The sequence below is a fragment of the Mixophyes fleayi genome, chromosome 2, assembly GCF_038048845.1.
Source record: "Mixophyes fleayi isolate aMixFle1 chromosome 2, aMixFle1.hap1, whole genome shotgun sequence".
Classification (NCBI taxonomy): domain Eukaryota; kingdom Metazoa; phylum Chordata; class Amphibia; order Anura; family Limnodynastidae; genus Mixophyes; species Mixophyes fleayi.
The window spans coordinates 326,278,161-326,293,252 of record NC_134403.1 but is presented as its reverse complement, the minus strand read 5'-3'; positions in this window follow the sequence as shown (position 1 = coordinate 326,293,252).

The window sequence follows — 15,092 nt, the reverse complement described above, 5'->3', positions numbered from 1 at the left end:
TGGCAGTTTCAGGTTTCAGTCGAAATAAAAAATGACAATGGTGACAATGGGGACTGACACAGTCAGAGGTCAGTGTTGGGTGCCTTACAACTAATCTTAAAACTATTGCGACTATAATATTTTACTCTGACATTTGATAATGCCCTGAACTGTATATTAAAGAAAGGGCCATGCATTCCTTTTTTATTTCAGCTTTTTGACCCATCTCAGCAGTTTTTTATTATTAGTCTTATATTGTGATTTGTGTTTTTGCTATTTATGAAGAAGGTAAAAAGACATTGGCAAAGCGACTAGTCTCAGAGTGCTGGGGCATGGGTTCCTTTCCAACTTGGGCCTTATCTGTGTGGAATATTATGTTCTGCCAATTTTTACATGGGTTTCCTTTCACAATCCAAAAACATGCTGGTCAATTGGCTGCTGACAAAAAAATGGAACCTAGTATATTAAGGGGGGTATTCAATTGACGGCATGATCGCCGAAAATCGAGCGCTCGAAAAATATTACCATTAATACGGTAATCTGCGCGTAAAAACCGTTAATACGGTAATTTACTTGCTGGATTTCAGCTCGCAGCTCAGGGAGTAATTACCGTATTAACGGTAATATTTTTCGAGAGCTCGATTTTCGGCGATCGTGCCGTCAATTGAATACCCCCTTAAGTATGTTATAACACTTAATTGTACTTTACTTTTTTAATAGATCTTAATTAGATAATGTAGGATAAAACCCTGCATTTTGCATAACGTGAATATTTAACTTTTAATGTTATCCTTTAAAGCGGCTGTTACAACAAATGGGAGTCTCAGAACTGAGGCTGGAGTGCCGCCAGGCAGGCTGCTCAGCTAATGGTGATCATTCATCTCTGGCAGCACTGATGATGGTATTCTGATGTAAACTCCATTGCCAATTGGTCGTGTGTCTGCCAGTCAGCGCCAGAGCTTCACAGCCTCGCATGTAGTACACCCAATACAATGCATGGGGGAAGAATGGTCTTGGTATGGGGATTATAGAAGAGAATGGGTCAGGATAGTGCGTCATGGAATATGGAGGGCAGATGACTGTATAGAAGAGTCGAGGAAGCTGGGGTAGTACATGGGTGGGGGATTGCAATTCCATAGGGGAGATTAAGTGGAGTGTGTTCAGGTAAAAATCAGTGTGTATAAATCTCCCACTTGGATGGAGAAAAATGTTTGCAAGTATGTACATAAAACTATATTTTGTAGATGAATCTTATTTGTTATATATGCATATATGTTATGCATAGCTAACAACTTGTAGGACTGTAGATGTAGGAAATAAGTTGTCGTGAAACGGGGGCCTTTACTTTTTTGGAACATGTTGGTGTGGTGGGCTCAAAAAGGAAATGGATGAGTATCCTTGCTGTGGGCCTTATACCCACTGGTGGTTGAGTACTGAAAGTCCAAATGCCAGTGTCATGGTATAACCTATATGTGCACTTTGACATGCAGGGATTAACTAGTTCTTGTAGCAGGTCAATAGCAAACACTACATTGAATAACACTACATTGAAAAAAAATGGTGCAGTCTGCTTCTGGAAAACCACACCATTCCATATTGCAAACACAACGTTCCTGAAACCAAGTACAAGGAGGTATGGTCAGATTGGTAACAATAGGTTCTAATGTCACTCATGTTTACATGTGTTGTACTAGCATTAGAAACGCTAATAAATGCATGTAATATGAGGCTGAAAAGTAATGTAATTGGCAGTTACTTTTATTTACCAACTTGATAAAACTTCATAATTGAGTTGGATTCCAGTTATGACCATTAGATGGCATAGGTCTGCTAGACTCTGCACGAAGGAAGGATTTAACTGTTTACTACTACCAACAGTATTCATCATTAGGGGGCAAATGTATCAATTGATGCTTTCTGCAGCAGTTACAATCCGCAGCACATCGCCATCAATTACCAGCAGTTTAGTTCTCCAAACCACTGTATTTACTATAGGGCAGTGTGGCTGGATCACTTATGGTATAAATTTATTTAAAGGAAATAGCGCAGGGCAGTTATTTATATAATTGCAAATGTACTTATTTCTCTTTCCTACCATTGGGGGACACTGCGAGACATTGGGGTATAGTAGGTGGTCAGGAGTTCTTGTCACTTAAACTGTTAAATTCTGGGACTCCTCCCCTGCTATGCCCCTCCTCTCCAGAGAGATCCTCATTTTTTTGTAAGTGACCTAGAGTTCGGTCACTGGAGTATAGGCTCCTGCCTATACTCAGTTTAGTTATTCTATAGACTTCAGGGCTTCGCATCGGCTGATGCAAGCTTTGGTCGCAGGATTATGCGTGCAGCTGGTCCAGAGCATTCCCACCCTTGAAGCTTTGGTATATCCCCAATGTCTCGCAGTGTCCCCCAATGGTAGGAAAGAGAAAAGGGGATTTTTACTCACCGTAAAATCCATTTCTCTGACTCCATTGGGGGACACTGCGCACCCTCCCTTGCTCTGTATATAGTTCTGTGTGTGAAAAGTTTGATTATGGTTCTTTATTTTAAGACCTTTTTAGGTTATGTTACCTCCTTAACTTCACTCTTGGTTATTCAAAACTGAGGTTCTCTCTGGAGAGGAGGGGCATAGCAGGGGAGGAGTCCCAGAATTTAACAGTTTAAGTGACAACAACTCCTGACCACCTACTATACCCCCAATGTCTCGCAGTGTCCCCCAATGGAGTCAGAGAAATGGATTTTACGGTGAGTAAAAATCCCCTTTTTTTTATATTGTGTGTAATTTGGTATAGGAAAATTCTTGTTTGGGGGTTTTGTAACTTTGCTAGAGGAAATCTCCAATCATAATCATAAACATTTATTTATATAGCACCATCAAATTCCGTAGCGCTTTACAATTGGGAACAAACATTAATAAAACAATACTGGGTAATGCATACAGACAGAGAGGTAAGAGAACCCTGCTCGCAAGCTTACAATCTATGGGACAATGGAAGTTTGAAACACAAGGGCATGTGCTACATCATATTGCACACTGGACCAGCTAGAATGCAAAGGTAAAAGTATTGAGTGGGCTGTGTGTGTACCAATATTGGTCAGAGGGTTGTTGTCTTGTTAGCTGTGTAGAGGGTGGTAATAGGGGAGATTAAGATGGTGGTTAAGGAATATCATAAGCTTGTCTGAAGAGGAGGGTTTTCAGAGAAGGCTTGAAGGTTTGGAGACTAGAGGAAAGTCTTACTGTGCAAGGGAGGGAATTCCACAAAGTGGGTGCAGCCCGGAAAAAATCCTGTAACCGAGAATGGGAGGATGTGATGAGAGTGGAAGAGAGACGCAGATCTTGTGCAGAACGGAGGTGTCAAGTTGGGAAATATTTTGAGACAAGTGAGGAAATGTTTGTTGGTGCAAATTTGTTGACGGCCTTGTATGTTAGTAGAATAATTTTATATTGGATTTGTTGAAATACAGGCAACCAATGTAGAGACTGACAGAGTGGCTCAGCCGAGGAAGAACGGTTTTCAAGGAAAATCAATCTAGCCTCTGCATGCATAATAGATTGTAGGGGTTCAAGTCTGACTTTGGGAAGACCAGTAAGGAGGGAATTGCAATAGTCGATGCGGGAGATGAGTGCATGAATTAAGGTTTTTGCAGTGTCTTATGTGAGATATGTGCATATTCTGGAAATGTTCTTTAGATATATGTAACATGATTTAGATATGGAGTTGATGTGGGGAATAAATGATAGTTGTGAGTCAAGGATTACACCTAGGCAGCGAGCTTGCGGGGTGGGATTTATGGTCATGTTATCAACAGAAATAGAAATGTCAGGCAGAAGACTTCTGTTTTTGGGTGGGAATATTATTAATTCAGTTTTTAAAAGTTTGAGTTAGCGAGAAGACATCCAAAATGAAATGGCAGAAAGATAGTCAGTAACGCGAGACAACACAGATAGATAGATTTGTGTATCATCCGCACAGAGATGATACTGAAATCCAAAGGAGCTTATTAGTTTTCCAAGAGAAGTGGTGTAGATAGAGAATAGCAGAGGACCTAGGACTGAGCCTTGTGGTACTCCAACTGATAAAGGAAGCGGAGCAGAGGTGGATCCAGAGAAATTAACACTGAAAGAGCGATTAGATAGGTAGGATGAGAACAATGCCTTCAAGACATAGGGATTGTAGCGTTTGTATGAGGAGAGAGTGGTCAACAGTGTCAAATGCAGCAGAGAGATCATCATCACCATTTATTTATATAGCGCCACTGATTCCGCAGCGCTGTACAGAGAACTCATTCACATCAGTCCCTGCCCCATTGGAGCTTACAGTCTAAATTCCCTAACGCACACAGACAGACAGAGAGAGACTAGGGTCAATTTTGATAGCAGCCAATTAACCTACTATTATGTTTTTGGAGTGTGGGAGGAAACTGGAGCACCCGGAGGAAACCCACGCAAGCACAGGGAGAACATACAAACTCCACACAGGTAAGGCCATGTCGGGAATCAAACTCATGACCCCAGCGCTGTGAGGCAGAGGTGCTAACCACTACGCCACCATGCTGCCCATAGAGATCCAGAATTAGAAGAGAGTGGTGGTTTTTTCTTTTTGCTGTGATCAAATCATTGACAACCTTGGTCAGCGCAGTCTCTGTGGAGTGTTGAGAGCGAAAGCCTGACTGAAGAGGATCCAATAGTTTGTTTGCTGTAAGAAAGTGTGTGAGGCGAGTGTAGGCAATTCTCTTGAGAAGCGTGGAGGGGCATGGGAGCTGGGAGATGGGGCGGTAATTTGCGAGAGAGTTTGGGTTAGAATTTTGTTTTTTTAGAATGGAAGTAATCACTGCATGCTTGAATAGTGATGGTAAAATACCAGAAGAAAGAGATAGATTACAGATTTTAGTTAGAGGGGGAATGAGCACAGGAGACAGGGACATACTAATTTGTGAGGGAATGGGATCAAGAGGACAGCAGGTAGCGTAGGAAGATGAGAAGAGAGTAGAAACTTCCTCTTCATTTGTGGGATCAAATGAAAAGAGAGTGTCAGAGGGTGCTACAAAGGAATTGAGCTGATTGCTTGTCGAGGGAGATGATACAATTTCAAGTCTGATCGTATCTATTTTGTCCTTGAAATAGGAAGCAAGATTCTGGGCACGGATGGTAGTTGAAGGATTTGGGGCGGGAGGATTCAGAAGAGATTTAAATGTGTTAAAAAGGCGTTTGGGGTTAGAACCCCGAGCATAGATGAGAGATTGGAAGTATGTTTGTTTTGCAGAGTCCAGGGCATTTCTATAGGAGTGGAAGATACCAGTATATGTGATGAAATCATTAGAGGTACAAGATTTACGCCAGTGACGTTCTGCTTTACGAGAGAGTTTTTGTAGAGTTCGTGTTACTGTAGTGGGGAGGGAGTCTCTTTCGCTGATAGCAGGAAATGATAACTAAGTCTTTTGATGTGAAGTGTCAAATACCTGCTCTGGCCTGAAGGCCCGGCAGGGAGTCGTTACCTGTATCCTGGTTAAAGTGAAAGGAAATCTCTGATCAATGTGATTTAGAATATCACAGATTACTCCAAATTTTGTTACGTGTAAATTGCATTTATATCCATGTTTGGGGAAACACATTGCACCCTGATGCTATAAATAACTCAGACTTCAGGGGGCTGGCTTACCCCCTGAGAGGCTGTGTCCAAAACTGTATAAAACAGCATTGGTTTGCACTGAAATATATCATTGTTGTTTCTTCTGATCTCTTGATCACTGGTACCTTAAACCAGTGTGAACTGTCTTTATCAGGGCACTTGAGCAAATAAACATCACTTTCTTCAAAGACCTGCTTGACAACTTCTTCCATGCTGAAATTCCTGTGACCTGCAGATTAGACCCAACTCTAATCCGTTGCCGGCTGTACTGAGGTTTGGACCCAGCTTTCTGCTACCACCACTCTGCCCACTACCCAGCAGCTCTAGCCAGTGTGATAGGCCAGGCGGGATCTATCCACAGCAACTCCAGTCTATAGGTAGAGGTCAGGGGTACCCTAGCAGCGACAGTTACCCATTTACTGACAGTTACTGGATGCCGTGAAGGAGTCCAGTCGTGGCAGCAGCTTAAGCCCCTACTGTGGTTAAGGGGTGCATTTGGGATAAAGAAAGGGAAAGGTGGCAAGTAAGCCCAGCCAGTTCCCAGCAACAACAGACAGGTGGCATAGACAGTCCATTCTGCCACAGGTGGTGTGAGGGTTCTGTGTAAAACCGCTGGTTATGTACAGGGCTGGCAAGAGGAATTTGGGGTCCCCCTTCCACAGGTGATAAGTAAGGGTGCTGTTTGCCACCGTGCAGTGGCGGTGCCACCAAAGGGACATGGTCACATGTTGGGAGTGTGGTCAACACGGGGTGTAGCTGCACTTCTATAGGCATGACATATTGAGGGAGATTCAATTGCCGGCGATGTGACAGGGTTAACTTAAAACAAATAATATGAGGAGTGGTACTGGGATGGGCACTAGGGAACTGATTCATTAAGGACCTTAACTTAATAAACTTCATATTTAAGTCTCCTGGACAAAACCATGTTACAATGCAAGGGGTGCCAATTAGTATTCTGTTTTGCACATAAGTTAAATACTGACTGTTTTTTCATGTAGCACACAAATATCAACTTTAACTTTCAGTATACAAATAAGCTATCAAGTATTTGTGTGCTACGTGAAAAAAGCGGCAATATTGGGTTAAGTGTTTTAACACTTAACCTAGGGGGGCCCGACAATGCCACTTTAAAATCAGAGGAATACAAGTCTCGAAGACAGGAAACAGAAGTTCCGGACAGCTCTTCAGTCCAAATCAGTTGCGGTCAGCATTTTCCCTCAACGGTGATCTTCAGAGTCACTTTAAAGGTAAGTCTATTAATATTGCAATCGCTTTTTTAACTCTTTCGGTTTTTATTTGTAGGTAAAGTGGGTGTTGTAATGGTGGTAATCGTATTAACGATTACCACCGTTCCCACACTATATTAAGACCCAGCCTTCCCTTACATATTATATTAACATACTGCCCCTCCTCACACACACTATATTAACATAACACATATAGGGGGGAATTCAATTCGACAGTGCTCAACGCTGCGTTAATTCTATTACTGTTAATACGGTAATTTTAACCGTGATTTCTGCTCGCAGATCAGGGGGCCTCGAGTAATATCAGTAATAGTGCGCAGCCACATTACTTTTTGTGGCTGCGCACTATTGAATTCCCCCCATACACACTGTAACTTGCTGTGCACGCACACACACACTCTATTAACATAATACACACTACATTAACTTGCTGTGCACGCACACTATATTAACATACTGAAACACACACTATATTAACATAATACACACTACATTAACTTGATGTGCACACACACTATATTAACATTCTGCCCCCCCCCCCACACACACACACACACACACACTATATTAACATAATACACACTATATTAACTTGCTGCGCACACACACTATATTAACATACTGCCCACTCACACACACTATATTAACTTGCTGGGCGCACACACACTATATTAACATACCCCCCTTCCCTTACTTTGTTTAATCTGCAGCAATTCACACATGGGACGGCACCTGTCACGTGGTGCATGTCCCATGTGACCCCAGGGCTCTCACTGACAGGGCACACATAGGGGAGAGGGAATGATTATGGCCGGATATTTTTATATTTATTTCTTTTATGATTCACCTCTTGGCGCACCCCATCAAGTTATACTCTATCCTTTTCATATGAGGTTGGCATCCTCAAATGGGGATGCTACAGTGGTAAGATCTCTTTATATATTTTTATACATTTCTATCTATTGACATTTATTTATATTGTTGAGATTGAGCGCATTTGATTTTTTTTGTTCATTATTCTAGTATGCATACCGTTGCCTGCAGGTCACATGCCATTACATGAAATGTGTAGTGGCTTGAAAAACCTAAAAGACTGACATGTTTTTAAGCCAACCAAAACCTTATGTCACTGGTTTATGGTTATGTAAAAATAAATACTTTAAAAAGTCAGACAATGCCCCTCCCCCATTCTAAAACATAAAGTCATCAACCAGTACCACTGCTAGACAACCTGGGCTGGTCTCCACAATAACAGAGAGACCATGGGGCTGATGCTAGTTTACTTATTTTTGTTTATCATAAATCGCAAAATTTGTAACAGATTGAGAGGTCTTTCTGGGCCCCTAGTCTCTCCTCACATCTGGACCAGCCGTACCCCCTGTTTGTGGCCCTGGCCTTTCATTCATCATCATCATCATCTATTTACCACTAATTCCGCAGCGCTATATAGAGAACTCACTCTAGGTTTATTGACTAATGCCAAGTTGTTAGCATCCAATTAACCTACGAATATGTTTTTGAAGTGTGGGAGGAAACCGAAGCACCCAGAGGAAACCCACGCAAAGACGGGCAGAACATACAAGTTCCACACAGATAAGGCCATGGTCTGGAATATAACTCATGACCCCAGGGCTCTGAGGCACTTAAGCTCAGAGGTTAAAGTTATTATGGCACCCATTACTTTACAATAGATGCGGCCACCTCTGCAGCAGTAACAAGTTTGTTGATGGAGATCATCAACCAATTGGGCATTTGGAAATCTTCTGCCCATAAGAAATATATTGGACCCACTAAATTGTAGGTACCAAGCTCCCTGTTTTGGCAAACCAGGACTTCGTTTGGCGTTGAGGACATGAAGAAACTTACCTATTTTTTCCTCAGATGAAGGGCCTCATAGCATGAGCACCTTTTTTGATTTTTTTTTTTTTAATGATTTTTACCTTCATATGGGTTGCCTCAACCTTCCCCCAGTGTTTACATGTTGGTAAATCCTACCTTGCTTACCTGGGGGTATTTCAACTTTATTCATGTTTTGTGATTGCTTCATGGTGTTGAATTTGCCACTATGCATATAACTGACGCTCAGTACATATTCCAAAATACAGAAAATTTCTCGAAGCCCCTTCAAATTTGGGTGGTTGACAAATCTTCTGGCTGCCAGACATTAATTGGAACAGGTCTTATGCATTTTTACCATCTCGGTGGACATTAGGTGGATTTAAAGGAGGGGGATGTGCTGGCCTGGTGTCAAAGAATTGTGTTTGATATGTTTGCTGGTGATCAAGCTCCAAATATTTTAGTGATTCACTTAAGGGGAAACGATTTGGGTAAAGGTGAATCTGTTGGGCTTATTTTCATATCATAGCTGATTTGAAGCTCGTAGCCGTATGCTGGCTAGCACTTAAGATCTGCTGGTCCAATATCATCCCTAGAATAACTTAACTTTTGGGCTGGTCATGGTGAAATATAGACAATGGGTTAAACGGTCTATCTGTACTTTCCTGAAGAGCTCAGGGGAGTGCGCATTCCTTTCATTAAATGTATGCTTTTATAGCCCAAATGTTTGGCTCTTTGGCAGAGTTTCTTGGCTCAGGTGGCGGCGTGCTGTGTGTCTGTTAAAGGAACACAGTTTTTGGTGATAAAGTAGTGCAGTCAACGGTTAATACATGAAGCACAAGTTTAAGTTTGGGCACAGGAGTATTTCCCTTCGGTCTATGTATCTTTTAGGGTCCTTGCTGCGAAGGCCCTGGTTATTGTTTCATTAAATGTGTCCATTGAGTCCAGAAGGGGTATAGTCTCTGACGCCATTAAGTTTGCCCAGAATCCTAGGTGCTATTCATAGGTTTGTTTGTACAGTATTAGCTGGGTATTTTAACTTGCATTCCTTTAATTTATACAATTAAAAACTGTGACCTTAGTGCTCCAAACTTGAAAGCTGTGTCTGTGACTTATTTCAGGTAATTAAGCAGGGGTTGCAGACCCACCCTGCCCCGAGGCCCCTGCTCACCACCAGGCCCACGCTCTGCTCTGTTCTTTTGAATTGTTCGTTGTGCATGTGCAGTATGATATTTTGCTTGCTGCTGAATTTGAGTGTAAAAACACTATGGGTGTTTTTGCGTAGGCTGTCTGCAACCCTTAGTCAGGCCCTGCCTAAGAGGCTAGAGCGGCATTGTCAGGGCCCTACCCAAAATTTGCTATGGAGCCTAGTGATGCACTGTTCTGCCCCTGAATGTAAATCTGATTTACTCAATACAACTGTCACAATAAAAGTACAAAACATTAGAGATGTAACGATGGGCCACCCGATTTTAGTTGTGCAAATAAACACAGCCTAGTCACCAGTCATTACATGAAAATGAAGGAAAAACACTGGCTTGTTTCCTTGTCACAGAGCTGACAGGTGTCTAGTTTAAGGAGCTTTAAGTTCTTGTGCTGGATGTATGTGATACGCCTATACATAAAGTGTTAAACTGCCTAACTATCCTACAACATGTTGTAGATGAACGATCAGTGTATTGTATGATTGTAGGTCATTCTCCCTTCTGTATGTGTCCAAGCTAGAGAATCCCACTTTTGGTACGAACCAACCGATTTCTTTACTAAGAAATGGCTTCAGTTGGCAGGGCTCATTTTGTGGCTTTAGATAACCTAGTTTCTAATGAAACCAAGAAACTGAACACTGTTCAAAACTTGAGAGCAATAATTGAGTAACTGAATTGTGCTCATGTACTACTGCATTTTACTTGGATTCAAACTTGAACCAATATGCAAACAACTTTGAACAAGATTTAAAGATAAAAAAGAAAATTTGGTTAACCACAGTAGGCAGCTTAGATTACCTGATAAACAGGACCAATATATTATTGTCAAATAGATCTAGAAGGATCCCAAATTGTATTGCAGTAACACAGATAAGACGGTAATGTCCACTGTACACAGGAGGCAATTTATAGCCTCGGGAGATGGTCCATCCAAGTGATCCAGTATGTCAGTTATTTTCGGATGAAGCCAATATATTAGCAAGGAAAATATATAGACTGTTTTTGTTTTATTTGATGTGGTATATTTGATCTGTTCGTATGAGCTGGGAGAGGGATGTGAGCAGCAGTGGAAGAGTTAATTTGAAGAACGGATGTTCCTAATCAGTAGTAGACAAGTAGACATTTAAGACATCTTACAACCACCTGGTTGCAGTCTTGAGAACTCAAAGGACCAAGGAACACCCATATGCAATTTCAGCCAATTGTAATAAGGCATTTGAATTGTAATAAGGCATTTGAATTGTAGTACAACCCACTTTTCTTTCTCTGTTAAACAGGTCTGCTTTGTCTTCAGAGGCAGGGATTTCAGACTTGACAAAATAAACTTGTATGCTGTGACAACATATCAAGTTTTTCAATACACTTTTTATATTTGTTTCTAAAGTTCTTTTGTATAGAAATTTTGTGATTGCCACCGCTGCACCTCTCTCCCACTTTTCTCCGCTGACTAGATTTTCAAATCTAGTCAGCGGGAGCGGCGCCCTGCAGGTCCCAGCATCCTAGGCAACTGCCTAAGGTTGCCTAATGGGAGCGCCGGGTCTGTACAGAGGGGCATAGCTAGCATTAGACTGCCCTCCAACACCTCTTCTTCTCCATTCATGCACCAGAAAAAATGCCCTATGTCTGCCCACAAGTCATGCAACACTTCCAAAAATACATCCTCTCCATATGTGAAGATTTAAACTATTTCTTTTTGCATGTGTACATAATATGAGGTACACAACTGTACCTCACATTTAATTTTCATTGGCTTGATCCCTACATCTCCTCAGACAATGCAGCTAACTCCCTACTAAAGTATGCAAAATAGATTCAGTTCCTCTTTAACAGTTAACTAAACCACTAAATAGAAATTTCCATATATAAAATATATAAGCATGAAAGTACATTGCATTGTGCCACTTTGCCTTGACATTACACTGCTTTTCTATTAAAAAGTAAAGGGATTGAACAACTGCTTCTCTATCCACTAGGAACAGTTGTAGCCACATTCTGAAACAGGACAAAAACATAATAATGCAAAGTATAGTATGCCTGTTAAGCTTGCTGTGACATTATTGGCCCCACTCCTATTTACAAATGCGTTAACCTAATCTCAGGAGCCCTAGCATTGTGTTGCTGCAAGATGGAGAAACACCTCCTCAATTTAATAGTTTCTATCTCTAAAGGATAGAGCAAACAGTAAAATATAACGGTAGAAAAAATATCATTTAGTTGACTAGTATGCAGGGTTTCATAAAAATATTAATGTCCAAAAGTCGGTTTATTTGCTTTTAAGCACATGTGAGCCTTCTGATCCATTATTTATGCATATTTCTAGGGTTATGTCATTGTTGTTTTATTTACATGCTGGTAATATATTGAACAATGCACACTTTTCCCATAGTAAATATATACTTTGGAGAAGACTTTGGCTTTAGTTGGGCAGCTTAACATTATTATTATAATCTTTTATTTATAAGGTGCCACAAGAGGTCCGTAGCGCAATACACAGCAAATGCAGTAGTACACAACAAACAGAAAGCATTGATCCTTATTACATAATACATGAATAACAAAATTATACAAAGACCAAACTTAGTGATTGAACAAAAAATACACAAATAACATGGTAATGCAGTTCACATTATTTACAGAACAGTGAGTGAGAGTGGTGGTAATGACCAACAAGATGTACAGAGGGTGATAATCTAGTAGAAGGAGAAAATGAGGAAAGAGGGCACTTCTCCTGAGAGCTTAATTTTAAAGAGAAGGGGAAGACATAAATAGGGTGGTACGGAGTGGGGAAGTGGAGGGGATAGCTGACACAAAGGAGTTAGACTTGAATAAAAAAAATGAGTCTTAAGGGTACACTTGAAGCCTTGGAGAGTAGAGGCTAACCTGATGGGGTGTGGGAAACCATTCCACAGGAGGGGAGTAGACAAGGCCCTTAAAATTTTATTCTGTAGGCTACAAGGAGCCAATGTCTGTCAGAGACAAATGGAGTGGTGGGAGAGAAAAATAAGGCCACAGCATGGATGTTAAACTTAAAAAAGGAGTAAGGTGGGGAGTCAGGTAGGTCGGAGAGAGGGAGGCTACAGTAATCAAGGGATGAGATTACAAGGGAGTGAATAAGAGTTTTTGGAGGCTTCCTTAGTGAGAAAGGGCCAGGTTTTGGAGGAGGAGATGTGGAGTCGGGTGTAGAGAGTAAAAAGAAGTGTTTGGTGAGGTAAGAGGAAAACCAGGAGAGGACAGTGTTACAGAGGCATATAGATTTGAGACTTTGCAAAAGGAGGGAGTGATTAACTGTATAGAAGGCAGCAGAGAAGTAGAGAAGGATAAGAAGGGAGTATTGTCTCTTAGATTTAGCGAAGAGAAGATGGTTAGTGACTATAGTGAGGGCAGTTTCTTTGGAGTGGAGGGCAGTATTTAGAGAGGCAGGGTCAAACAATGTTTTTTGAGTTTTGGGGAGAGATCATGTTTAAAGGAAGAGAAGGTATCAGAGGAGAGGGATAGGTTGAGGAGGCAGGCAAGATGGTAGCAGGCCTCGAAAAAGAGGGAATGGTGGAGGTGAGAGTGTATGGGGTCAAGGGGGGGGAGTCGAGAAGGATAGAAGGCTGTGGACTTCATGTGCAGATACCGGAGTGAAGGAAAAGAAGATTAGTGGGATAGCGACTAGGGGTGACAGTAGGGAGCAGGAGATAGCATCCACAGAGGAGGGTGAGAGATATGACGTATTGTCTCAATTTTGTAAGTGAAGCTGGTAGCAAAGTTGATAGCAGAGTGTGAGGAGGGGAGTGGGAAGGGGACAAGAGGGAGCTGAAGGTGGCAAATATCATAGAGCCTTTGAGGATTGGGAGTAAATGAAAGCCTTGAAGTAAGAGTGTTTAAAGAAGGATAGTGAAGAACTGTAAGAAGAGAGTATGTTCCATGCTACGGGAGAATTTCTGAAGGTAGCAGATTGAATTTTGAATGCCAAGGTTGAGGCAGGGACCAATGAAGATTCATAGTGACTGCCATGGTGACAAAGTTAAGTGCAGTAGTAATGGTGTGATTATAGAATGAGACAGCTTGATTAGAGCAAGGATGTGATGGGGGGGGGGAGAATGTGGCAGAATCAATGGTGTCCTGGTTATACCTGTTGAGATTAACTTTTGGGAACTGGGAAGGTGTGAGGGTGGGGAGATGCTAAATTAGAGGTGGTAACAGAGAGGGAAAAGTGAATTGTTAACGTCAGATACAGTATACAGGTACGAAAAAACAGATCTAGGGAATGGCCACTGCAGTGGGAGGGAGAGGAGGTCCATTGAGAGACCAAGGTTGGTGGCAAGGAAGATAAGTTTGCCTGCAGCAGGGTCAAAGGGGTTTTCTAAAGGGATATTAAAGTCCTTGAAGATGAGGGAGGGAGCCAGATATCAAAGTGATCAAGGAATTGAGAGACTGGACCAGGACAACAGTAGATAATGGCAACATGGAGAAGAGGAAGGGGATAGGTAGAAACAGATGTCAGCAGAAGGAAGAGCAGTGTCAAGGTCCAGAGACAGGATAGGAGCCCAGTGGCATGGAGGAAGGCTGGCTAACAGGAGGTGAGATGGTAAGAAAGGTCAAACAAGCCGGGTTCGGTACACAGAGTGGCCTAGAGGTCCAAAGGTTGAGGCAGAAGCGAAGTGGAGGGCAAGCCGAGATCGGTACACGTGTAGTAGATGCTGGTAATCAGGAACAGCAGCAGGAGCTAGATCACAGGCAATGGAGACAGGAACTGGCCAGGCTTTTATAGGAAGTCAAGGGGTGGAGCTAAGGCATGCTGGAAGATCAGGAGATCACTGGAACTGATCTAGAACACCGAATAAGGAAAGGAACTGTCCAGCAGCCAGAATAACTCAGTCAGTAGAGCAGCAGTCCTCAGAGGCAAAAGCCCTGGGTTCGAATCCTGACAAGCAGTGAGGGGAACTATAAATGGAGAGAAGGTAAGGGTGAATAGGAGGAGAGGGGAAAAGATAAGGGAATGGGCAGTGAGTCAGAGCAGGTACAGAGATGAGGAATAGGGATGACAGGAGACATTAAACATTGTTATACTTATCTGGAATAGAACACAGCGCTATAAACAACCAACTGTCACCATTCAATACACTCAATATACATTGCAGTAGAGCTTTAGACAGATAAAGCAAAAGAGCTATAACATTTTAAACCGCAAAAAGCTATAATCATCTGCT